Source organism: Carettochelys insculpta, chromosome 5 (genome assembly GCF_033958435.1).
Source record: "Carettochelys insculpta isolate YL-2023 chromosome 5, ASM3395843v1, whole genome shotgun sequence".
Taxonomy (NCBI): Eukaryota; Metazoa; Chordata; order Testudines; family Carettochelyidae; genus Carettochelys; species Carettochelys insculpta.
This window is the reverse complement of record NC_134141.1, coordinates 58,743,757-58,769,647: the sequence shown is the minus strand read 5'-3', so window position 1 is coordinate 58,769,647 and position 25,891 is coordinate 58,743,757. Positions and strand designations below refer to the sequence as shown.

General features: G+C 44.0%; 1 protein-coding gene across 1 annotated transcript in view; it reads right to left on the bottom strand.

Annotated features, from left to right (window-relative positions):
• GOLM1 (golgi membrane protein 1) overlaps nucleotides 1-25,560 on the bottom strand; it is a 119,157-nt gene extending 93,597 nt beyond the window's left edge. Inside the window, exons 1-2 of the mRNA XM_074995153.1 lie at nucleotides 25,481-25,560; nucleotides 20,629-21,169 (exon numbers count right to left, since the gene is read on the bottom strand). The gene's annotated coding sequence lies outside the window, so the exon portion shown is untranslated. The remainder of the gene's footprint in view (nucleotides 1-20,628; nucleotides 21,170-25,480) is intronic.
• Between the last annotated feature and the right edge of the window lie 331 nt (nucleotides 25,561-25,891).

The window sequence follows — 25,891 nt, the reverse complement described above, 5'->3', positions numbered from 1 at the left end:
GGGGTCCTCTGGTGGTCGTTTTAGACAATAGACCCAGGCCCCGAAATTCAAAGGTTACCCTCGGTTACATCTTGTTTGTTTCATAGCAATGAAGCGAAGCCAGAGGCCGTTTGTTTCACAGCACTGAAGCAAAGCCAGATATGGGATGTACGTTCCGCATTCTTGTGCTACTCCCTTTTCTCCGGTTACAGCACTGGTGCACGTCCAGTCGCCAGAAGCTTTTTGACCTAGCCAGTAGCCATAGGGCTGGTGTGGCGCGCCCAGCGTGGTGCCGATATGGCGACCAATATATTCACTACCCAGCCCACCCCCGGCTCAGTTCTTTCTTGTCAGCTGCTCCAACAGTGGGGAATGCGGGAGGGTTTTGGAATGGACATGAGCAATACATCTCAAAGAACACCACTTACGGAACAGGTAACTACTGCTTCGAGTGATTGCTCATGTGCATTCCAAGTTGGGTGAATACAAGCCAATGTGGGGTCAGAGCCCCGAAAGGAGTGCAGTAGAGCCCTGCCCACAGCAGCATCTTCCTTTGAGTGCTGCGTCAAAGCATAATGTGCTGTAAAAGTATGAATTGAGGACCAGGTGGCCGCCCTACAGATGTTCTGGTTAGGCACGTGCGCCAAATATGCCAAGAAGACGCCTGCGCTCTTGTGGAGCGAGCCTTAACTGGCAGAGGGGGAACCCCTGTGAGCTTGTCACACTCCTTGATACATATCACTATTCAGGAGGAAATCCACTGGGAGGAGGATGGAAGGCCCTTCATCCTCTCAACAACTGCCACAAAGGGTTGCTGCATTCTTCTGAAGGTCCTAGTACTATCCAGGGTATGTAAACATTGCTCCCTTGGGGAGGCAGGGGGCTTAGGGTAAAATACTGATAGGGAAATGTCTTGGTTAACATGAAACGTGAAGACCACCTTAGGTAAAAACGTGGGGTGAGGTCTCAGCCTAACCTTATCCTTGTGGAAAATAGTATAGAAGTGGTCCACTGAAAGTGCCCTCAACTCAGATACCCTCCTGGCTGAGGTTACTGCCACCAAAATGCTGTTTTGTAGCTCAGAAACAGCAGGGAGCAGGTTGCCAGGGTTTGAAGGGATGGGGCCCCCATAAGCCTGGCTAACACCAAATTGAGATCCCACGAGGGCAGTGGTGCATGAACATGGGGTTTGAGTCTTTCTAAACCTTTCAGAAACCTTTTGACTACAGGGTCTGAGAACACAGAAGACATTGCATGACCCGGGTGAAAGGCTGAGATAGTGCCTAAGTGCACTCTAACCGAGGAGATGGACAAGCCCTCCTGTACCAGACCCCACAGGTAATCTAAAATCATCGGGATGGGGGCTTGTGAGGGAGATAGCCCTCTGTGAGACACCTGCACCGAAAACTTTTTCCATTTAGCCAAATAAGTCACCCTCGTGGAGGGTTTTCTACTATTTGACAATACATCCTTTATGGGATCTGAAGAGGCGAGCTCCCAGTCCCTTGCCATGGAGCATCCATGCTGTGAGGTGCAGTGACTGGAGACTGGGATGTTGCAGTCTCCCCTCTTGTTGTGTCAGCAGGTCCAGCCAGATCAGCAATGTCAATGGCTTGCGGATTGACAGGTGCAAGAGGGTTGAATACCAGATGCCACCAAGATGATCAATGTGCCTTCTGAGTGAATCTTTAGGAGGACTCTGTGAACTAACGGGGTCAGAAGGAACACATACATCAACCTGCCCAATCAGGGGACACTGAAGGTGTCTGCCCAGGACCCCAGGCTCTGATTGCTGTTGGAGCAAAACGTCCTGCCTTTCGTACTGAGGTGGGAGGTGAACACGTCCACCTGGGGATACCGCCACCTCTGGAAAATATAATGAACGACCTCTGGGTGCAGAGACCACTCGTGATCCATAAAGGACCTGCTGAGCTGGTCTGACAATGAATTGTGCACATCTGGTAGGTACAGGGCCTGCAGCATGATGTACTGTACGCAGAAGTCCCAGAGCACCATGGCCTTATGACACAGGGGAGAGGACCATGCACCCCTGTTGGCTGATACAGTAAATTGCTGTCGTGTGTCTGTACTGACTGACACGCAATGTCCCACCAGATTGGCCTTGACAGTCACACACACTAGTCTGATGGTCCTCAGCTCCCTCACATTTATGTGGAGCCGAAGGTCTGAGACACTCCAAAGAGCCTGGGTTTGTGGTTGACCCAGGTGCATTCCCTACCCCAGTCCAAAGCGTCTGTTACTAGGGAAAGTGAGGGCTGCTGAGAGGCAAATGAGACTCCTGTGAGGATGAACCGCTCGTCCAGCCACCACTGCAGGGTCAACGAAGTCTGTGTCGGCACCGTAACCACCAAATCTAAACCGCCTCCTACAGTGCGATACACCAATGACAGCCATAGCTGCAAAGGGCGCGTCCTCAACCTGCTTTGCTGTACCACGAAGATGCATGCTGCCACATGGCCTAGCAAATGCAAGCAGCACTTGGCCATTATGGTGGGAACTGTCAGGATGTCTCGGATGACGGACACCATGGACCTGAACTTGTCATCCGGCAGGAACACCCTGGCACACCTGGCATCCAGCCGGGCTCCTACAAACTCTGTTGACTGAGATGGGACCAACACCAACTTGTTTCACTGATCAAGAGACCGAGGCTTATGAAAGTTTGGCAGATCAACTTTACATGCTGAAGCACCTGCTCCCTGGAACGACCCTTGACCAGCCAGTTGTCCAGGGTCTGTAACAGCTGCACCCCTTGCCTGCGTAGGTGTGCTGCTACTACTGCCACACATTTGGTGAAGACCCTTGGGGCCGCAGACAGACCAAAAGGCAGCGCTGGGAACTGATGATAGTTCCCATCTGCCACAAACCTGAGAAACCTCCTGTGAGGAGGGTATGTTGAAATATGCATCCTGTGAGTCAAGAGCCATGAACCAATCCCCCTGCTCCAGCATTAGGCGTATGAGACCTAGGGATATCATAAGAAACTTTATCTTTCTTACCAACTTGCTGAGACCTCTTAGGTCCAGAATGGGTCTGAAGCCCCCCGCTTTAGTTTTGGAATTAGGAAATACTGGGAATAAAACCCCTGTCCCCTGAATCTGGGAGGAACTACTTCTGTGGTCCCATAACCCAGGAGGGATTGCAATTCCTGCCATAACAGGATCTCATGAGAGGGGTCCCTGAAAAGGGACAGTGAAGGGAGTTCCGAAGGGGGGTATGAAGAGAACTGAATAGCATATCCCCTGTCTACCGTACACCAGACCCATCGGTCTGTGGTGATGCTGCACCATGTACGGTAAAAAGGGGATAGGTGGAACAAAAGAAGTAGGGATGCTGGAGTGGGTGAGACCAGCCCGATGCTCCTGACTGTGATGTCAAAACTGACGCTTGGGCCCCTGTGGGCCCTTTTGGTGGCCTTGAGGCTGCTGGCCTAAACGGCACCTGCCCATCCTGTTCTGCTTTCTACTGCTGTCCTTTGCAGCTGCAGAAACTGTCTTTGCTGAGGATGGGGGTTAAAATGCCTGCACTGATTGGCAAGTGTATGCAGAACCAAGGAGTGGAGGGTGGCCCTAGCATCTTTCAGACTATGCAGTCTTTTATAGGTCTTGTCTGAAAATAGGGTAGGGCCGTCAAAGGGGAGGTCCTGAATCATCTGTTGGACCTCATGAGGCAGGCCTGAAACCTGCAACCAACCCCTCTGCGCATTGCCACTCCAGAAGCCATAACCCTCGTGGCAGCATCTGCAGCATACAGTGCTGCCTGCAGGGCTGCCCTTGAAACCAGTTTATTCTCCTCCACCATGGCTGTGAGGTCCTGCTTGGCTTCGGGTGGTACCATCTCAGAGCACCTAGACAGGGCACTGACTGTATTACAAGCATACCTGCAAACCAGAGCCTGCTGGTTAGCAATTTTTAGTTGCAACCCTCTTGTTGAATAAATCTTCCTCCCATAGAGGCCCAAGCACTTAGCTTCTCTATTTTGGGAGGGGCCCTGGAACTCTTTGCCCTCTCTATGGTTAGCAGCGTCCACTACTAGGAGTCAGGTGGAAGGCGTGTGAATAAATGTTCATTGCTTTGGGATGGGACAAAGTACCCTCTTTCATTCCTACAGGCCATAGGAAGGGTGGAAGCAGGTGTATGCCAAATCATTTTAGCTGTAGTGGCAATTGTTTTGATTATAGGCAGAGGATTCCTTCCTGTCTTTGTTCCAGTGGTGGGGTGCCCAGCAATGCCAACAGTGCCAAGCATGAGATCAGCAGGGCCCCCGGCACCATTAGAGGCACTCCAATGTCCTGGCCCTGTGCCTTGTGAAATGCCCACGGGGTTCAGAAGGGCCACTATAGAGTCACCCGCGAAGCCAGTGGCCAACCCATGTCATCCGAGCGACAACTATGGTACCCGCGATGGCTATGGTGCGACCTTCTAGAGCTCCCACTGCGTCCAGGGCTCAAGTAGAACGAATCCGACTCTGATATCGCTTCAGAGGCAGATGACCATGGTGGGACCATTGGAGTCAGCACCGATGTCATGAACACTGAGGATGGTGCCGGTGCCAGTCCCAGAGCCTGGGGCACCTGAAACTGGCCCACAGTCTGCTGGGTCAGCACTGGAGCTCTCGGCACTGAATGTGGTGTCAGTGCCGGCGCTGATGTGAGCGCAGGGGTTGGCGCTGGTGCCACATCCATAAGCCCCCGATCACTCTGTTTCATTGCTGCGGTGCCTGTCCTCCACAGACGGAGCAGGAGCTGGCACCATCATCTGAAGAAGTCCTTGTGACGCTCGAAACGCCTCTAGCATTGAGGGCAAGTCCAGTGCCTGCGGGCTCCCGCTCCACACCAACTTCAACATACGTGCCTCCTGCCCTTTGACAGTGTGCGCCGGCGTCTTCGACTTGAGGCTGCCCCGCTTTGACTTTGACGAGTGATGGCTCTCATGCCTCCCCCTCTTCTTTGGCACTGGAGACTGACTCCTATGGCAGCGAGACGGCACTGGTGCCTGCACCTGCTCCCAGTACCAGAAGTCCTTAGGTGGCACCAGGGTTGATGGCGCCACTGCACTTTGAATGGAGGAGGCTTCACTCTCCCCTCCTGCTGGAAACACTTGAGGCTTAAGAACTGCCACCATTAAGAGGACTTTAAGGCATTGGGCCCTATCTTTCAAAGTTCTGGGCTTACAGGCCTTACAAATTGAACAGCGATCATGCAAGTGTCCTTCCTCCAAGCAAATCAAATATGCTGAATGAGAGTCAGTTTGGGGCAGATGTTTGCCACAGTTTGAACAGGTCTTAAAGCCTGGGGAGCCAGGCATTCCCCAGCGCTGAGGAGCCAAAGGGGACGGAAAGCCCCACCTTAGCTATGAGTTAAAACACTAAGACTAACTATCAAGTACTAAAAGTATTTACACGTCTTCAAGAACTATTTGCACTACAATAGGCTATTAGCTAACAATTTGAACAGAGAAAGCAAAAGCTCCAATGACCAGCAGGGTGGCAAAAATAAACTGAGTGGGAGCGGGGAGTTGGGTGGTGCACATATTGGTCCCCACATCGGCACAACTCCAGGGGGCTCTGCACCGACCCTGTGGCTACTGGCTGGGGCAAAAAGCTTCCAATGACTGGGCATGCGCCAGCGCACACACAACTTGGAATGGACACAAGCAATCACTTGAAGAAGAACTAATGGATAACAACAGCAAGATGGAGTGTTATTGTGTGAGTGAGTGCATGAATGTAATATATCATATGATTATGATACAGTAGTGATTTATATTTGTATTACCAATAAATGTGTCATTTTGCCTAATCCCCCTGGAAAAGATCCCGCATAATTCTTTTCAGTCTTGGCAGTCACTCAGTGATGCGTAAGATGTCTGCATGTCACCCTCCTATTTGGAAACAATACGAAGTCCTGTGGCACCTTATACCCATTTTGAAGATTTGGGCTAGTGTAGACGTAGCCTAACAGATGCATCTGACAAAGCGAGTTTTTGCCCATGAAATATTATGCTCCAAAATATATGTTATATATATAAGGTGCCACAACACTTCTTGTTTTTGAAGATACGGACTAACTTGGCTACCCCTCTGATACTTGCCTCCTATCTAGGAGTCCATTGATGACTGATCAGCCTGATTCTGGAGCCGCAGGTCTTATCACAGAAGGGGCAGGTATTGGTAGCTCTGGAAGGGGCATGTAGCAGTTTTTGCCACTCTTTTCTTCTTTGCCTTTTACATGAGCTAATTGACCTACATAATGTAGGCACTGGGATTCAGTTATTATAGCATTAGTGCCATAGAAGTTAGCAGTATTATTCATTGATTTAATTCCATTATGTGTTTGTGCATTTTACTTTGTTGACTCATTAAAGTGGATTTCTGCCTAAGGGTAATGTTGGAACTAGAAATCAGTTTCTAATTGGAAGCCGGAGTCATTGTGTGTTTAAGTCGGAGCTAAAATTAGGTCAAACTCTTTACTACCTTTTTTTTAAATGACTGCCTGGATGTTTTATTCTGATTCTTACAAGCCTGTGGATTTACAGAGGCAGGAGATTTATTATCAGGTAATTATTTAACAAAGTTTAAAACAAAACCCACAAACTTAAAAGACAGTTAATGCAACTGTTCTTCTCTACATTGGGCTAGTATAGTGTAGTAGAAATCATCAGCAGGGCACAACCTTACAGGGGTAATACCCTAGTGCCTTGGCACCAAAGCACAGGTCTCTATCTTTTGATATAAAATGAGTACCTCCATTAGCTGGTACAAGTAGCAGGTCTGTATCATCTATATGGATCAGCCAGTAAGGAGACTGCTTTGCACACATATTACATTGTTATATTAAGGGCCACATTTCATGAAGCTGAGGATCAATTATGAGCAAAATATAAAAAAACAATGTCCATACTTGTGGCATCTTCTTTTATGTAACTGATTGTACCTGTTTGCATGCACAGTTGTTGTGTGTACAGATGTTTGCCTGTGTGTGCTTGTGCTTTTCCTAATATGTAAACTGCTATTGCCACTTTCTGAAATTGATCTATTTTGTATATTTTTCAGTCCTTCACTTTTGACAGCTCTTTTTAACCATGGGGCAGCAATTAAGGAAATGTGTGATCTATTTCTGACTCTTCTATGGCCTCTGTATACACTAATGCAAACCACCTTCTCTGTGCCTCTTTAATGTGGAATAAAAATGCTTTCCTACCTCTCAGAGATGTCTGTAAGGCTTAAATTATTATTTGAGACAAAGTACAGATGGCTGAGTTTAGAGAAGAACAGTTGCATGAACTGCAATTTCTGAGTGCCCTAGGTGGGGGTAAAGATTATAATCCTTTATCCAATCCAGTCCTTGTACTCATGAAGCTAGTCTTCTTAATCCTTACTTTTTTTTTTTAAATTGAGGGTCAGTGGCATGGGGCCACGATCCAGCAGAGAACAGCAAACTAAAGCAACAGCAGAGTCGGGCAGGCTCCAGGTAACTGCACCTATTTCTCTTTCAAATAGGGTTACCATCAATTGTTCTGGATACATTGTTCAGCACTCTGGACAGTTGTTTAATAGGAACTAATAACAGATATAAGAATCAGTTCATCCCTGCCTTCAGTGCAGACAGCACACTGGGTAATGGTTGATCTTCTCAGTGTCTGTGTCACACATCTGGCAGCAGTAGCATATTTTGATGCATCGCAGTATAGTGCACTATCATTTGGATGTGTAGGCTGAACCATGCCTCCTTGTACAAGCTGCACTTAGAGCCCTCCTTCTGATGTATATTGTGTGCCACAATTCTGGAAGTACAAGAAGACCTTCCAACCGATAGGATAACTGTTTATTAAAGCAGAAGGAAGCTGCACAGGCCTGCCTATGAAAAGTAACTGTGTTGGAATTTACTGGTATGTATTCTGTGCATTGATGCTTTCATTGTCACTGCAACCCTGTTTTATGGGATCAATGCCAGCATGTGAATATTGAAATGCTTTTTCTTTTAAGAGTAGAGGGTAGTGAAAAGAGAGGCAGCCTTGCCATTGAATAGCTGAAAGGTAAAGCAATGCACATCCCCGACAGCTGCTAGCTAATCTGCAGTTGTAGTGAAATGGCTGCTGAGATCAGTGTCAGACCAGTGTTGGCTAAGTGCCTGTGCTGACAGGTTCTATTTATCATTCACGTCACTGGTAGCCTGGAAGCACTATGTACATGGATCACTACATAAAATAAATTCCCAACACTCAGTTTTGCTATAATCTTCTGCAGATGTCTATTCCCATGCAAGTAATTTGTAATAATTCTAATTTCTGAATTAATTTAGCAGGACATTTCTGCAGTTCTGATTCTATTTCAGCAACTCCAGCAGATCTACAAATGCCTGCCACATTTAAACCTTCACACTTATTTCTGATCTCATTTACAGCAGTAGTTACAAAATGAGCAGCTAAATCCTGTCAACAATAGTGTGATCATTTTCATTTACTAATAGTCTAGCACAGAATGATGTCCTTGTGATGTATATGACAACATCCTGCAGTATCTTTGGGAGATCTTGCTGAATTAAACATAAAGAGCATTGGAGTAAATTTGTATTATAAAGCAAAGTTCATGTATTATTGCAGAACTGTATGTAACTTCTGTAGTGGAGTGGCATGACAATTGTAAAGGCTCGGAAATGTTGAGTGTCAAGGGGCTCTTCAAAATAATATGCAGGACAGGAACAACCTTATGAGACTGTGATGGGACAGCATGCTGTACCATCAATTTTCTTCTAACACAGCCTGCACTGAGGCTCTCCGGCTTGTAGACATGACCATGTAGTTTAGTGTTAATTCCTCCACCACAGCACTGGTTCTATGACTTTACACACTGTATCCCAATTTTCAAACCCCTTCTCCAAAACAAAAGGGGAGCAGAGTAAAGTGTCTGTTTGCTCAGAGGCCTCCCTTGTTTTTCTGTCCCCACCACTCCCATCCACTGCCCTTTCATACCTCTTCCCTGTTAACTCCTTGACTCATCAGCCCCAATCTGCTCTGATAAGGGGTACACCTCTCTCCAATTAGACTTTCTCCAAGCTGATTCAAGCACTAGCTCTTCTCATTCTGTCAGACTTACAAAGTTGGGTGGGTTTCCCAGGAAATCTCAAGGGGAAAGTGCACACAAATGTACCTTCTGCATTTACTCAATAACTCAGGGTTTTGAAGCTGTACACTGAGAAGAGGCTCTTTGTCTGCTGATCACCTGTTACATGAGGAAAGATCAAAATCCCAAACGATAGAAAAAAGAATGAATAACTTGTGTGTTCATTCTGAGCTAGCAGCTGTTATGATGAGGGCCCTATCAATTTCACAGCCATGAAAACTTCTCACAGACCATGAAATAAATCCTTCCCCGTGAAATCTGATCTCCCTGAGATCTGCTAGCTCAGTTGACGTAGGGAAGGACAGGACTTGTCTTTTCCCTGGAAAGTTGTTATGGGAGGCGATCAGACCCAACCCTACAGGTAATGTAGAAGTGAGGGCAGCACATCTTTCACTTCAGCACTGCAGCAGCCCCAGTGCTGGGATCTAAACTTCCAACCCATGGCTCCTGCTTGGGCTCAAGGCTGTTGCTTGGGGCTGTCCCGGACAAAGGCTCCTGGTCCAGGATAAGATGACTGGGACTGGAAGCTACTGCCTCTGATGGTTCCTGTGCAGGCTCAGAGTTTCTGTCTCCCATAGCTCCAGCCCAGGTAGAAAGCACCCATTTTTCAAATTGGCCATAGATCCTGGGCACTCATGCATACATTTGCCATTGCCCAAATTGGGCGCTCCAGCAACACTGAGCAGATCAGATACACTTCCATCTCTGGGAAACTTCTCTAGCTGCAGGGAAGGCTGCAGCTGTCACCTTTGGCACCTCCACAGTTATAACACAATGAAATTTCAGGTACAAACCTCTGAAATCATGAAACTGAGCAATTTTAAAAATCTCTGGCCATGAAAAGGATCAAAATGGACCATGAATTTGGTAAGAGCATAATTATGAACTTGTACCATGAGAAACTCCCACAGGGAGTCAAGTATCAGAGGGGTAGCCGTGTTAGTCTGGATCTGTAACTGCAACGAAGGGTCCTGTGGCACTTTATAGACTAACAGAAAAGTTTTGAGCATGAGCTTTCGTGAGCACAGACTCACTTCATCTCATCTTCATCTTGTGCTCACGAAAGCTCATGCTCAAAACTTTTCCATTAGTCTATAAGATGCCACAGGACCCTTCGTTGCGCCCACAGGGAGGACTTTTATTGTTCTTAATGGTGGGGTTTTTTTTTGGATTGCTTTCACCTTAAGAAACACTTAGAAATGGCTGTGTGGTAACTCACCCATCTGGGCAATTATGCTGTTTATAACTTCTATGGAGAAAGCAAAGCAGACTGCAGTAAGAGAACTGTGCAACAATCGCATATGGCCACATATACTGGTTGTGCACTGGAACACCAAATCACAGTAGAGAAATCTGATTCCACAGATTACCTTCTGGAGGCAAGAATGGTAAAGAGGACCTGCAACTAGAAGGCACTGATCATTTGGAGGAATCAGGGAATTTGTGCAGCTCCCACTGATGGATATCTTTAGTTGTGGCACCAAGAGTTATTGACTTACTTGAGTTAAACCTTTGTACGCCAGGTGGAGCAAGGTCATCTACAATATCCCTTCACTTCACTCTATCTCAGGACAAAACTTCTAGCTGACCCCAGGTGTACCCTAATTGTTGTCCTTCAATCTCAGTAGATCTTCTCCACATTGTCCAGTGTCTTCCTCCTTTGTGTTTTCCTTGCAGAGTCCATGTGAGAGCTCAACAAACTATGCAGGATGATGGTTTTCCGAGAGTGTGGCCTAGCCATGCCCACTTTCTTCTCTTGATTTGAACATCAAGTGGTTCTTGTGCTTCTCTGTTCCAAAGCTCCCCATTTGTGACCAAGTCTTTCCTGTTCTTGATCACAACGGACTGCATTATGAGCAGGACAAAAGCTCGCAATCAACAGGGCATTCAGGGGACACTTTTCAAACAGCTAGAGGACATTGATTTTGCTGATGATGTCACCCCTCTTTCACACTGACATAAAAGCATGGAAGAAAAAGTCGCAACACTACTGGACTGACCAATAACAAGGGAAAGACCAAGACAATGAGGATCGACTAGTCCAACAACAGCACCCTCACACTAGGAGGGGATGACCTGGAAGATGTGGAGCAGTTCACCTACTTGGGAAGTACTATGGGCAGAGATGGAGGAACAGACAAGGATATCAATGCCAGGATAGGAAAAGCAACAGCTGCATTCCAGACTATTCATCCCACACGGAGATCACAAATGATATCTGTGAAAATGAAACGGTGGCTCTTCAACTGTGAAGAGTGTGCTCTCACATGAATGTGAGACCTGGTGGACTAAAAAGTCTTCAAATCACAAGCTACAGACATTCATAAACAGATGCCTGAGGTACATCCTTCACATCAAATGGCAAGACTTGGTCACAAAACAAGAGTTAATGTAGGGATATTAATATTAGTCTTGGTAAACTGGCACAGATCAGGTGACTAGGACAAGGAAATGAAGTCAATCCCTCTGACCAGCACTCCTACATAATAATTACAATAAACATGATTATTTTATTTTCAGAGTTTGCAAGTTAGTAGCTAAGAAGAACCTGAGGAGAAAGGAGAGCCTGGATATTGTAGGTCTCCAAGAATTTGTAAGATGCTCACAAGGATTACTACTAATTTTTTCTTTGAGTGATTCACAGCTCTGATAACATTAGTATTTTGTAATTATAACTGTGTATGTCAGTTTCTGTACAGAAAAGAGGCAAATGCTATAAGTGCTTCTTGATTGTGCCTTTTATGTACCTGTTGCTTGTGAATCTTGTCTTCATTACCTTGATGCCATGAACAAAAAGCAGTGGGCCAGGGTGGATTATCTTCCAGGCTTTGTCCTTGTCCGTGCCTCAGTACTAACCAAGTGCAGGATAGATTGTTTCATTTATTCCTGAGTTGTGGTGATAGTGGCAGTGGGGGAAGAGAACAGTACTTCTATTGCAATTCTTTTCTCTATATTTCATATTTCTCATTCCCTTGCCTATATAGCCTTTTCTACAGTGACAAATAAAAAACACTGTTGCATGTATCATAGGGATGTTGTTTGATATTAAACTTCCTTCTTCCCCTCAGAGGTGCAATAATTTTATCAAGGTCTGTTAAACAAGAGATAATGCAGTGAATGACAAAGCACCACTGGCTGGGGCCAGAGTTGTATTAGCAGTACTAGGCAAAATGCTGGTAAGAGGAAGGAGCAGTGTATAAATATTCCTGCTTCAGGTTTCATAGATTGCAATCTATTTAAAACATGATAAATGTAAGCCTGATATAACTTGTTCAAAACGGCCTTATCTCTGCCAGTCGGAATGAAAGGATGCCATGGAACTGTTGACAAGTGTAGACTTATTTTTCAGTTATGTAAATTCCAGCCTTTGAGTAGGTCTCATCTGCATAAAGAATGAGAAATAATTTCCTGTTCCCACCACCACAGAAGAGATAAATCACTGTTCTCTGATTGACTGAGGGTGAAAAGTCATTTCTAATAACTGGAAGGTTATTGCCACAATGATAAGTGTAGGACAATCCTTTTTTGTGAGGTAACAACCAATCAATCCTATGACTTAAGACTGAGGAGTGTATTAATACAGCATATGGGACATTACAAACTACAAAGCAGTACCTACAAATTATTAGACTGAGATTTAAAAATATATTTTAAAAACCCCTATGAAAACATAATGGGCCTTTGGACAGTTGCATTCAGGGCACACGAATGCTGTTCTTTAAAATTTATACTAACAAAAGCCATTCCCTAACGATTTGTCCAAACAAAAGCCTGTTCCTGTAAGTATTTCCAAAGAGCAAGAAACACTTGTTAGAAACACTATTTTCCAATATTTGACCAGTTTACTTACCATATGGCTTTCATATGTTTTACTAGAGAACTAGGCTGTCACACAGCAATCCAATCACATTGCTTAGAAATCTGACCACCAACTCACACAGCTAAAACCAAATCAGCAGCTTCAACAGAACCGAAACTCCTTCCTTTGTAGCTGTCACCTTGGTGGTACCACACTTTAGTCCATCTGCTCTGGGGCTCACCACCATGATATCATTACCATCTGAAAAGCTAGGGTAACCAGCACAGCAAGCAAAGGTGCCATTTTGAGAGGGTAGAGTGGGCAGTAGCTAGGGCAACCATATCTCCCTGTCCCAAATATGGGAACCAGGAAGGAGGTGGCAGCTGTCGGCCCTCCCCCAGAACCCGGGGAAGCGGCAGCCACTGGCGATCCCCAGGAGCCCTGGGAAGCCACAGCTGCCAGCCTCCCTGGGAGCTCCGAGGAAGCGGCAGCTGCTGGCCATCCCCCAGAGCCTGGGGAAGGGGCAGCTGCCCATGCTCCCACTGCTTCCCGGAGGCTCAGGGAAGTGATTCCTGCCAGCAGCTATGCCTGCACAGCTGCTGGCAGAAAAGGTCAGTGGGGCACAGCCCAAATATGGGACAATGAGTCCCTTTTAAAACATGTCAGGACACCTTTTGGCATCCCAAATACAGGACTGTCCTGCCCAGTATGGGATGGATGGTCACGCTAGCAGTAGCCATACATTGCAGGAGGCTGCTTGCTCTTTTTCCAGTTCCCCTATCAAGGAGCGAGGCAAAAGTACAAAACGTGTGCATGCCTCTAACTCCTGGCCAGTAACAGGAGGGAGCGGAAGAGTAACACACATCAGCTGTGTACTTTTTCCTTGCTCCCTGGCAGTCAGGAGAATGGGAAGAAGAGAATGCAGCATCCCAGTGTACGTGGCTGCTGCTCCTCCCTGCCCTCTGAAAATGGCACCCTTGACAGCAAGGATCACTCCAGTGCAAGAGAGCGTGGAAGAATTATATGCTCCATGGATGCAGAACAGGTATAGGACATCTTACATCTGTCTCTGTTTGTACCATCACAAATACACCAGCAGTAATATTTTGACTCTAAAATTATTTGTATCGGTTTTCCTCTTCCTTGTGGAAAAGGTTTTCCTACAAAATATTTGTACTGTGCTGGCTGCTACAGAATCAAGGTTGCAATAGTGGTCATAAAGCAATTCCACAGATGCTTTGTGGCATCAAGAGAGCAGAGCAAACCACCGCCTTGGGCATGGGCTGCAAGTCTTGCTCAGGATCTGGGCCTAAATCCATGAGGAGTGTCCTTTTGGGAAAGGTTCTCATGAACTGTGTCATGACTGCATCACTCCATAGCATCAATTCAACTGATCATCAGTTAAATACATATAAACATCTTTTCCATCTCAGCATCAGCTGCTCTTGTGGAGTGGAAAAGATTTGTTAATTTGTCCCATTCTGATCTCAGATCAACAGTAACTCTACTGAAATTACATAGGCGTAAATCTGCTATAAATGCACGTGCCAACAGGCAGGCTCAAACCTAGGACCTCAATACACGAGCTACTACTGTTTGAGCTATAGCCACCTGGCTGGCTACTAAGTCTGTAGAGGAGATTCATTTTTTCTCTTTGAAGTGATCCAAATGCCACTACATAAGACAGTGAATTACACACAGTAGATTTGTGGATTATACAAGCAGTATCTGGCCCATTATGTTAACTTAGAAAATACACCAGGAACCTAAATATTAGGAACTTATTTTAACATAAAGATAAATATTGTTGCGCTGTTTTCCTGTCTGTATCCACCTATTATCTTTTTTCTCTTGGGGCAGTCTTTAACTTACAAGTCTTGCTGTTTCTTGTATGAAGTCCATGACCCTCTCATGAATGGAAAAAGTCTTTGTGCAGAGAGAAGTTCAGGATCAATCACAATACATACTGTCTGTATTACTATACAGGACAAAAACCAAGATCCCACTAATAATCTGGATGAGGGACTGGATTGCACCTTCAGCCAGCTTGCAGATGACAGTAAGCTAGGGGGAGAGTCAGATACACTGGAGGGTAGAGATTGGATCCAGAGTGACCTGGATAAATTGGAGGATTGGGCCAAAAGAAATCTGATGCAGTTCAACAAGGAGAAGTGTAGGGTCCTGCACTTGGGACGGAAGAATCCCAAGCATTGTTATAGGCTGGGGACAGTCTGGCTAAGCAGCAGTACAGCAGAAAGGGACCTAATGGTTATGGTGGATGAAAGGCTGGATATAAGTAAACAGTGTGCCCATGTAGCCAAGGAGGATAATGGCACATTAGGGTGCATTAGAAGGAGCACTGCAAGCAGATCTAGAGAAGTGGTTGTTCCCCTTTATTTGGCACTGGTGAGGCCACATCTGAAATACTGTGTCCAGCTTTGGGCCTTCCAGTATAAAAAGGATGTGGATGTGCTGGAGCAGGTTGATCAGAGGGCAGCAAAAATGATTAAGGGGCTGGAGCACATGAGCTATGAGGAGATGCTGAGGAATTTGGGCTTATTTAGTTTACAGAAGAGAAGACTGAGGGGTAATTTAATAGCAGCCTTCAACTTCCTGAAGGGGAGCTCTAAAGAGGATGGAGAGAAATTGTTCTCAGTAGTGACAGATGGCAGAACAAGGAGAAATGGTCTGAAGTTACAGAAGGAGAGGTGTAGGTTGGATATTAGGAAAAACTACTACAGCAGGGGGGCAGTGAAGCACTGGAATGCATTTTCTAGAGAGATGGTGGATTCTCCATCCCTAGAGATTTTTAAGCCCTGGCTTAACAAGGTCCTGGCTGGGATGACTTAGTTGGGCTTGATCCTGTTTGAAGCAAGGGGCTGGACTACATGACCTCCTGAGGTTCCTTCTAGCCCTAGGATTCTATAATCCTCAGACAAGCAGACTTGGAGCACCTAGAGATATTCCAAATGTGCTGTGAACATCAAACCCCATGCAAAACAATACAGTCTCGCAGAGATCTGGCCTTTCTTCAGCTGCTCATTAAATTAAAAAAATGGCACTGTGTACTCTTTGGCCATGTTGCCAGATGGGTAAAGCCAACCCAGCGCACCGTGCTCTCAAATTCTCCATCAAACATGTGAAGAGCTGCAAACCCTGACCCTGACCCTACCTGATGCTACTCATGGGCCATCTCAGAGATCTGTGTATTCACAGGAATGGGCCAAATCTGGGAATTTCACTAAACTGTGCCTGGTGTAATGCCACCAACCACAGCCACTGTGGCTGGCACAACAGTAGTTAGTAAACAATGTGTGTTTGATGGCATTTGATTTGAGGCAAGAACCAACTTTTCTCATCTGTTTTTGTACAGCACCTTGCTCAATGAGATCCTGATCCATCATGAGCTCCTCAGTGCTACTGTAGAATGTAATACAAGAAAATTTGATTGTATAATGTCTTGACATTTTATTTAAATTTTCTGAAGAACTGCAGTCACTCTCCAGTTATTTAATTTTATCATTCAATTGACATTGTGCAATGTATATTCTGCCTAACTCATTTAAGGAAATCATGAATTATCCAGTTCTTAGGAATCAAAGGGAGTATGTATTCTTCATTCCTGATTTTTTTCTGGAATGGCTTAAAAGGTCTGTAGTTTGCTTCTCTCCATAAAACTCTCACACTCTTTTGTCTTTTCACAATGCCTTTATAGAATTTCCACTGTAGATCCTTCAGATTAAGGAAGTTCACATACTGTGTTTCTGAAAGTAGCCAAAAATTGCATATAAAGTACACATTATATTTAGTAGCGTCTTTCAGCAAAATGAGCAAGAAATATCTGCAACATTGCAGTGTACTGATTTTAACAAGTTTTGTGGATGCTCAGAACATCTGAAACATAAGCCACTTATTTAGGCACACAAATATACATTTAAATATCTAATTTTAGGTCCCAATTGACAAATTTGAGCCATAATTGTAAAAAATATATAGAGAGAGATTCATTCTTGCTCCTAGTGAAATCAATGGAAAAACTATTGATTTAAATGATGCAGGAAAAGCTCCACAACTCACACAGGGTAATCAGATGATCACTACTGTTTGGCACCCTTGTCAATGCCAATCTCATTATACAGACCAAAGAATGAATAGACATGGTCCCTTAGCCATTGCATTCTTCTACCACCATGTTAATGGCTCCACCACACCATAGTTAAGTCATGTTGATAGAGCAGTGAGGAGAAGTTAGCACTGCCTGCATTGCATCTATTCTGCCTATAAAGGATCACGGACTGTTTTCTTTTTTTCATTCCAGTTTTAAACAAGCTTAGCCAACTCACTGGGAGTTTTTTGGCAAATAGTCAAGTAGGGTTTTCCTTGGGTGGTTTAAAGAGGAAAGGCTTCAAAGCCATTTTACAAACTACTTAGATATTCATCGAGTGTAGAGGAATTCTCAGTACCATAGGGCAGAATGCTAAGGGCCACTGCAGCTGGTACAACTTAAAAGTATCCCTTAAGGCAGCTTGCCCTATGGACAGGGTAGGTCTGAAGACCAGGAAGCCATGAAAATGATCTCTAACAGCCTTTGTGACACTCTTCCTAAATTATACATGAAGCCAAATGGGTTGTCCTTACCATCAAATGGCACGTTCTTGGAGTCTTAAAACATTTAGCTCTTATAAAGTTACACAAAATCAGCCTAATACAGTATCAGAAGGGTAGCTGTGTTAGTCTGTATCTGCAAAAACAATCAGAAGTCCTGCAGCACCTTATAGACTAACAGATTTATTGGAGCATAAGCTTTTGTGGGCAAAAACCCATGTTGTCAGATACATCTCTATTAGTACACATTTAGTCCAGTACACATCTCTATTAATGCAGTTTGTTTACTGAAAACCACACAATCAGAACAAGTGCTGATGTTGCATGGACTCCCTTATGGTATTCAAGTAGGAGAAGTGCCATGCTCCAGTTATGAAATGTCCAAGTATATGCAGATCATCCAATTGTAGGAGTGCCAAAAAAAAAAAAAAAACTGTTACACTTCAGAGAGGGGAAGTGGAGAAAACTGAAGGTTTATACCATATCAGTTCAAGAACCACTGAAGTCACAATCCCCTACTTCACTTTTTAAGCAATTTTCTGTTCCCAGTGAAATCAGTACTAAGACTTCTATTGAATTCAATGAGACAAATATCAGAACTAAAAGAATTAATCATCTCCATACAGAATGAGACCCAAGCATATGGATACCAGACCCAAGTTAAAATTTCTTATTTCTAGATATTTTTGTTACGTATTCATAGAACATTAAATGTTAAATATACCTAGCTCACTCACAGTTACCTATGGATGATATATTTTCTAGTGGTCTGAGCATTTTCAGTGTCCCAAATGCCAAGGCTGCCACCATTTGGAAATGATTTCAGAGTGTAAAACTGAAGTCTCACTCCCAAGAATTGTCTCCTGATATACTCTGAGACGCCCTAGGTGAGAGGCCTGTTCTCTCCTACAGACAACCAGCTAACCTCAGGAAAATTCTCACTAGCAACCACAGGCCATACCACAGTAATACTAATCCTGGAACTTTCCTTGCAACAAACCCAAATGCCAACTTTGTCCGCACATTTATTGTGGAGCTATCATCAATGGACTTAACCACATTAATTACAAGATCGGGGCTCATTCTCCTGTACCTCTACCAATGTGATATATTCCATCAGGTGCCAGCAATGCCCCTCTGCTATGTATATTGGACAAACTGGAAAAATACATCGCCAAAAAATGAATGGGCACAGAACAGACGTTAGGAATCAGAATACACATAAACCTGTCAGTGACTATTTCAATGGAGTGGGCCATTCTGTTAAAGACTTGAAAATATGCGTCCTACAACAAAGAGACTTTAACAGCAGATTACAAAGAGAGATGTGAACTGGAGTTTATGTTCAAATTTGATACGCTGACTCTTGGCCTTAATAGAGATAGCTGTAGCAATGAGAAGGGCTGACAATCAGGCTCAGTGTAAGGCTAAAGGTCTAAAACAATGGTCAATACTCAGCTAAAGCACCTCAAGCCTGAATAACATAGGGTTAAAGCAAAAACTGTGAGCTAGACTGATTCTGCTCACAGGAATTTGGCAGAGACAGGGCTGATCAGAACATTACCCAAAAGTGCTAAGCGTCCAGTGATACATATAAACACATTCTAGGAAAATAACAGGACATTCCACATGGTACCAAGACTCTCCCCACAGATAACAGCTCAGTACCAGGACATTCCAACCCAAGTTTAGTACAGGGACATACTGACAACATGATAGAAAGTGTTGTTTTGATGGTATCACCCCTATCCCCAAGTTAATGGGTAGATCTAGTTACACTGGGGGGCACTGATGTAGTACAATGAAGGGGTTGTACCTGGATATGTAACTTGTTTATACCTGTGTATAAAAGTGCACGTCACCAGGATTGCGTGGCCCAGTTTAGGGGACAGTTTTGGGGCACCCCAGTGCCCTGTAAATATACTGAGGCCATTGTTGCAGTGCATGCAAGCACCGACATAAAACCATAGACATCTAATCTAGGTGCCCAGGGGATTTGAGACCATATGTCAATGACAATAAAAACTGGCTTCAGTTCCTTCATCCCTCGCTTGATCTGTGGTTCTCAGGGGCTCTCTGAGGTCTGCGGTGCTGGCTAACTGCAGGGCTTACACTGTTTTCCAAAGAGAGTACACGCATGCAACCAAGGTGATTAATATCAAATGGAGCAGATTGGACATCCGAGCACCACACCGGTAAAGATGTCCTGACTACAAAAGCAATTTACCTCGTGCATTATAAAGACAGTTTCCCTACCCTTTGATATTTGTAATGATCTCAGGCAGGTCGCTTAGTACATGGCCCCCCTCCCACATCTCCTTCAGTTCTATGTATCTGATCTGTCCGATTTTATTTCAATTCTTTTTTTTGATCTCTGTATTACAAAACCATCAGTTCTGTACTAGAAATGTTATTCCTCCAGATCTGAGGAAATGGATCTGCCCCACAAAAGCTCATCAGCTAATAAACTAATGGCTACATCTACACTAGCCCAAAACTTCGAAATGGCCATGCAAATGGCCATTTCGAACTTTACTAATGAAGTGCTGAAATACATATTCAGCACCTCATTAGCATGCCGGCAGCTGCGGCACTTCGAAATTGCCACAGCTCGCTGCTGCGCGGCTCTTCCAGACGGGACTCCTTTTCAAAAGGATCCCAGCAACTTTGAGATCCCCTTATTCCTATCTGCTGTTAGGAACACAGGGATTTCAAAGTTGCGGGGGTCCTTTTGAAAAGGAGCCCCATCCGGATGAGCAGCGCAGCGGCGAGCAGCAGCAATTTCGAAGTGCCGTGGCTGCCAGCATACTAATGAGGCACTGAATATGTATTTCAGCGCTTCATTAGTAAACTTTGAAATGGCCATTTGTATGGCCATTTCGAAGTTTGGGGCTAGTGTAAACATGGCCATTTTGTTAGTCTTTAAAGTGCTATATGACTGCTGCCAGTTTGTTTTATTACAATTCAGACTAATACAGCTACCTCTCTGTCTCCTGATAGTCAGCCTAGATTTCCCCTGTGTTAGTTTCATTCTGCAGCTCCTAATCAACCCCACTTGTATTATCATCAATCATTCATAAATGTAAGTGTGGACTACCAACCTTTAGCTGCCTGCAATTCAGAATCTGGAAGATCCCGAAGTGAAGGCTTGATTGTTTTCTTTTTCCAGAGTCTCAGTGTGAAGTACAGTATCCTGCACAGTATCTCTGCTTTGCAAAATTTGGAATAGATTGAAGAAATTGACAAAGGAAGACAATTTTTGATTAAAGCCACATAAGGAAGCATACGCACTGGCACAGGACCACCACAGTCTGTGTTTTTGTTGCCTTCTAAAGCAGAATTTGTCATTTGCAATTTAGACACACACTTAACACGCATGGATATGCTACTGTTTTGGCTTCTCATGCTCCTTCGTAAATCAGCATCCTTCTTCATTACATCATCTTCTGACCAATTCTGTAACAGAGTAGCAGGCTCAGGAGATAACATGCTCTGCCTGTTATATATTGCAGTCTTCCAGTTATTGGATTTCATTACTGAATGCAGCGTATGGAAGAGAGACACACGTGTTCTTTTCAAAAACAACTGATGCTTCCGTTGCTCATTTTCAACATTTGCAAGAGATGACAACAATTCTGATACCTGCAACAAAATATAAAATGTTTCTATACTGGACTCTGATAGTCTAATTCTGCAATAAAAAATAATGTTGATGACAAACACTTTCCGTTTTAATTACAGAGATACCAGTCGGGATGGGGATATCATGTTAGGCAGTGTCCCCTGCCCACATATTTAGTAAAAAAGATAGTCCCTGCTTCAAATATCTTACAATCTAACCATATGATAAGAAGCAACTGGAAGGAAGGGATGAAGACAATAGTGGACTGATCACACATTAGTATAGGCAGCAATACTTGTGGTATCCAAGACACTGATAATGTTCCCACAGAGTTGTCTTTGTGATATTCTATAAAGATGCATACACAACTTTTCACATTGCAAAAATGTAATACCTGCATTTCCAAATATTCATAATGAGAGCATAGATCTCACAGACTGTTGAGTGCAATATCTCAATTTTTCCACTTGGTGATCTGATTAAAGACCAACCCCCAGCTGGTTTTCAAATCTAATTTGCCTAGTGCAACATACACAATTACATACTGGAAGACTATCACCATGGAACTAGGCTTTTAGTAGTACACTGCCCTGAAGAGGCATTACAATTTAAGAAAGTACCATTCCCAGCATTCACCTATGTAAATTAAAGCACAGTTTTTCATCTGATTTCAAATATTGTTTTCATTATATACCATTTCATATTGGACAAAACACAGAAAAACTTTGAGGCCTTCAGATATATACTTTTAGATGTAACTTGATTATGCAACAGCCTAAATGAGAATCCTTCACTGTAAATACTTAGGCAGAATGACCCTACTGAGGGTCCTATTAAAAACACGACTTCTCAGTTGGCTGAAACGACTCATTGGTTCAGTACAACTTAATTTGTGAAGAATTCTGCGGAGAACTCTTTCCACTCAGGTTTCAATGATGAGGAATTAGGCACCTAATTCCCACTGGCTTTCAAAGGGAGTTGAGCATGTAGCTTTCCAAATATGCTTTTAAAAAGTCCACCTAGCCTGATTAAATTACCTGTTTGTGTGCCCCCTTCCGCAATTCATCAGGTATGTTACTGAACAAAGCATTAGTATGAGCACCAATAGCACTAAAACTAAATGAGAAAAACGTGAAGAAGCAAAATTAAAACACTCAAGTTCAGAGAGAGGGTGGCTTGATGGTTTAGTTTTATGGAATATCCATACACGTATTAGAAGTCGTCCACTTCTTTGCCAGTTAAGGTCTACTTTCTACTGGACATCTCTAATGTTTTGCCCTGGTGCTTTTAAATGTTCTCAGAAGGTGGGCGCATCTACCGCTCTTTTCTTGGGGGATTATTCTAGTAGCAGAGATTAAAATAACATTTAATCACTCATGATAAGAGACGAAGAACATGTAATAAAGGCCAAAAGCACTGCTAGAATGAATGCCATTTAAAAAGTCAACATCTGACAATTCATGACATTAGGCGGGAGAGATAGCCCAGTAGTTTGAGCATGGGCCTGTTAAACCCAGGGTTGTGAGCTCAATCCTTGAAGAGGCCATTTAGGGATTGGAGCAAACAGATGTCAGAGATAATGCTTGGTCCTGCCAAGAGGGCAGGGGACTGGACTAGATGACCTTCCAAGGTCCCTTCCAGTTCTAGGAGATGTGTATCTCCAATTGTTTATTTATACTACAATAAACTCATATCTGGCAGCTCTGGAACCAGGAGGTTTCCAGATAGTCAAATATTGCGGTTATAGGAGAGCAGCTTCGGAGAGGCACAGGCAGGAGGCAGTGCCCCCACATCCCCCCCAAAGAAAACAAAATTCAGCCCACACCCACACCCTAGTGCCAGCTCTTGCTCAACTGCTGCCCATTCCTTGTTTGTGGGGATAGTGTGGAGCCGCTTGAAGATGATGACAAAGGGGCTTGCATTGCCGCTCACTGCTCTGGACAGTGGACACTAGGTGGGAGATGAGGAGCCTGATGGTTGCACACACGCAGCACAGAGGAACGAAAGGTGGGTGCAGAGTGGCAGGCCGCAAGCATGGCGTGGCTTGCACGCTCAGTAACTCACAGCCATGGTGTTGTGGCAATCACGGAATACTATAGGTAAGCTGCACTATATAGTGCCTTGTGAATGAAGGCACCCAGCACTATACAATGCAGCTCACCTGGGCGCAAATCATTAAACAGACAGCCATGTCTGGGTAACTTTCGCTATATAGATCATTAAGCCCATTAGGTGAGAAACACTAAAGTTAGGCAGCAGGGACTAAAGCTGTAAAACACAGGCCAAAAAAAAAAAACAGAAAGAAAAATATAAAACACAAAGAAATGACTGTTCACACTCTTAATCATTTTCATCTATTCCACAGGAAAGCACAGAAAAATGAGAGGAGATTCAATACTGGTAACACACAGCACCCGATCAAAATGAGTCCCAGAACTGGATAAATAAATGCAATTCCACATGTGCAGTTTTCTCAAATAAGTCAATGTTCTCCTTTGCTGATCGTGAAAACACCAGTTCTTCCTCAACTCTTCTGGTGGCTGGTAACAGACAGCTATGGGAGTTTGAAGAACTGTGGTAAGAGTGAAGAGCTCAACATCTGTACCCCAGACTTAGTCTTGCTTCATTTGGCTTTGGAGCAAGTAACTCTTCACAGGAAGACTGACCAAGGCTTTGAAAGCTTCTTGATATTCAGAAATTTCATCACATTCCCAGCAACAGCCCTGACTACAGCATAGCAGTCTTCAGACAATGCAGAGTACGGGACTCACTTTGAGCGGGTGTTGGGTGTTACCAATATTTAATCTCCTCTCTTTTTTCTGCATTTTTCTTTTAAATAAATGAAAATCATGAAGAGAGCAAATAGTCATTTCTTTGTGTTTTATATTTTTCTTCGTGGTTTTTCTTTTGCCTGTTTTTTTATGACTTTAGTCCCTGTTGCCTAACTTTAGGATTCTCACCAAAAAGGCATATGAACTACATACAGTAGACGCCCAGTTATGAGAGGGTTGCACTCCTGGGTAACCTTGCATAACTCAAATTCATGTTAAGTTGTGGGGAGCTGGGAACCAGGCGGCATCCTTACTTCCAGTTCCCCTGGGCTTGCAGGAGCCAGGAAACTGACTAGAGCACTAGCACTGGTCAGTTTCCTAGCTCCCAGAGTGGGAAAGCCAGGTGGGCAGACAGCCACAGATGAGTGGCTTCTCCCCAGCATCCCCCAGCTGGGAGAGCTGGGGGCTGGAGGAGGGAGCTGACAAAGAAGCTGCACTCCCGCCAGATCCCAGCACCAGGGAACCCGGAGTTTTGACTTGGGTTGACGCAAGTTAAAATTGCATATATTGGGGGTTTACTGTAGTGAAAACTACTCAGGAATGGCTGGCTATATAATGATTTGTGCCTGAGGAAAGATGCACTACATAGTGCCAGGTGCCTTCAGTTACAAGTCACTATATAGTGCAGCTTACCTATGGTGTCTCACTCTTTTGGAAAGATCTTGCTATTTTGAAAGGGGTGGATCCTGATTAACAAGTTGAAGTAATGGATAACAGAGAGTAACTGTAAAAGTGATGATTTTAAATAAATAAATTTGGTTTTAAAGTTTAAGTGGTCAACTGTTCAGAAACGCCTGCTCCTCTACCATTGGTGGTGGAATGAAAATTTCATACCTTCAATGGCTTTTCCTATGCATCCATTGCATGCTCTATGCCTGACTTCATTTTTCAGGCGGCACACAGTATATAGTGAACATCACCCGACTTTAGTCATTCTCACCCAGGTGAAAGTCACTAAATTTAGCGTATGTTGCCTGGGTGAGAAGCGCTATATAGTGACCGCTACTGGTTTAGTGCCTCTTGCCTCCTACAGTGTTGCTTCTCCACGCTCCCGCCCAGTGCCTACTGCCCAGAGCTACTCAGCTGTGAGTTATGCCAATTATTTGAGTGTTCTGGTTACTAAAATACTGGATAAAAATAAGTTTACTGTATACCCTTACCCAATTAATTACTTTTCTCAATACAGAGGAAAACAGTAGCTACTCAAATACTACACAGGGTATATAGATACTGAGGTTTTCATGGCAACCACTGTATTCTGACCCCAAGTCTTTTCTGATACAGAACTAATTTAAATGTGAATAAGAATCACGTAATCATTTATATATCACGCTCCATGAAAGAATGAACCACCTTTATATTCTGAAAATGCATTTTACTTTAGAAGGTTTCTGAACAGACAGCAATTTGATACTACAGAAGTGTATGTAAATAAAAAGATGAAGCTACTAAAAAGGTGAATAATGTAGATACAAATCATTTTTACTCAAAAGTACTCACTTTGCAACTGTGAAAGATCAACTGTTTTTTCTCTTCACTGCCCTTTCGTGACTCATCACTCCTAATTTGGCTCATTCTGTCTGATTTATGTTGAAAAGAAAAAGAAAAAAAATTAGTTTTAGCATTAGCTGGACTAAAGACTATTAGAAGAGTGGAAAGGAATGAGAAAAATGTGAAGAAGCAAAATTAAAATACTAAAAATCAAATAATGGGTGGCTTGATTGTTTAGTGATGGAATAGCCTTATACATATATAGTAATCCATTTCTTTGTCAGTCAAGGACACTTCTATTGTAACAGAGAGGTAGCCATGTTAGTCTGTATCCTAACAAAATCAAAAAGCAGCCATGAGGCACTTTAAAGACTAACAAAATCATTAATTAGGTGATGAGCTTTCGTGGGGCAGACCCAC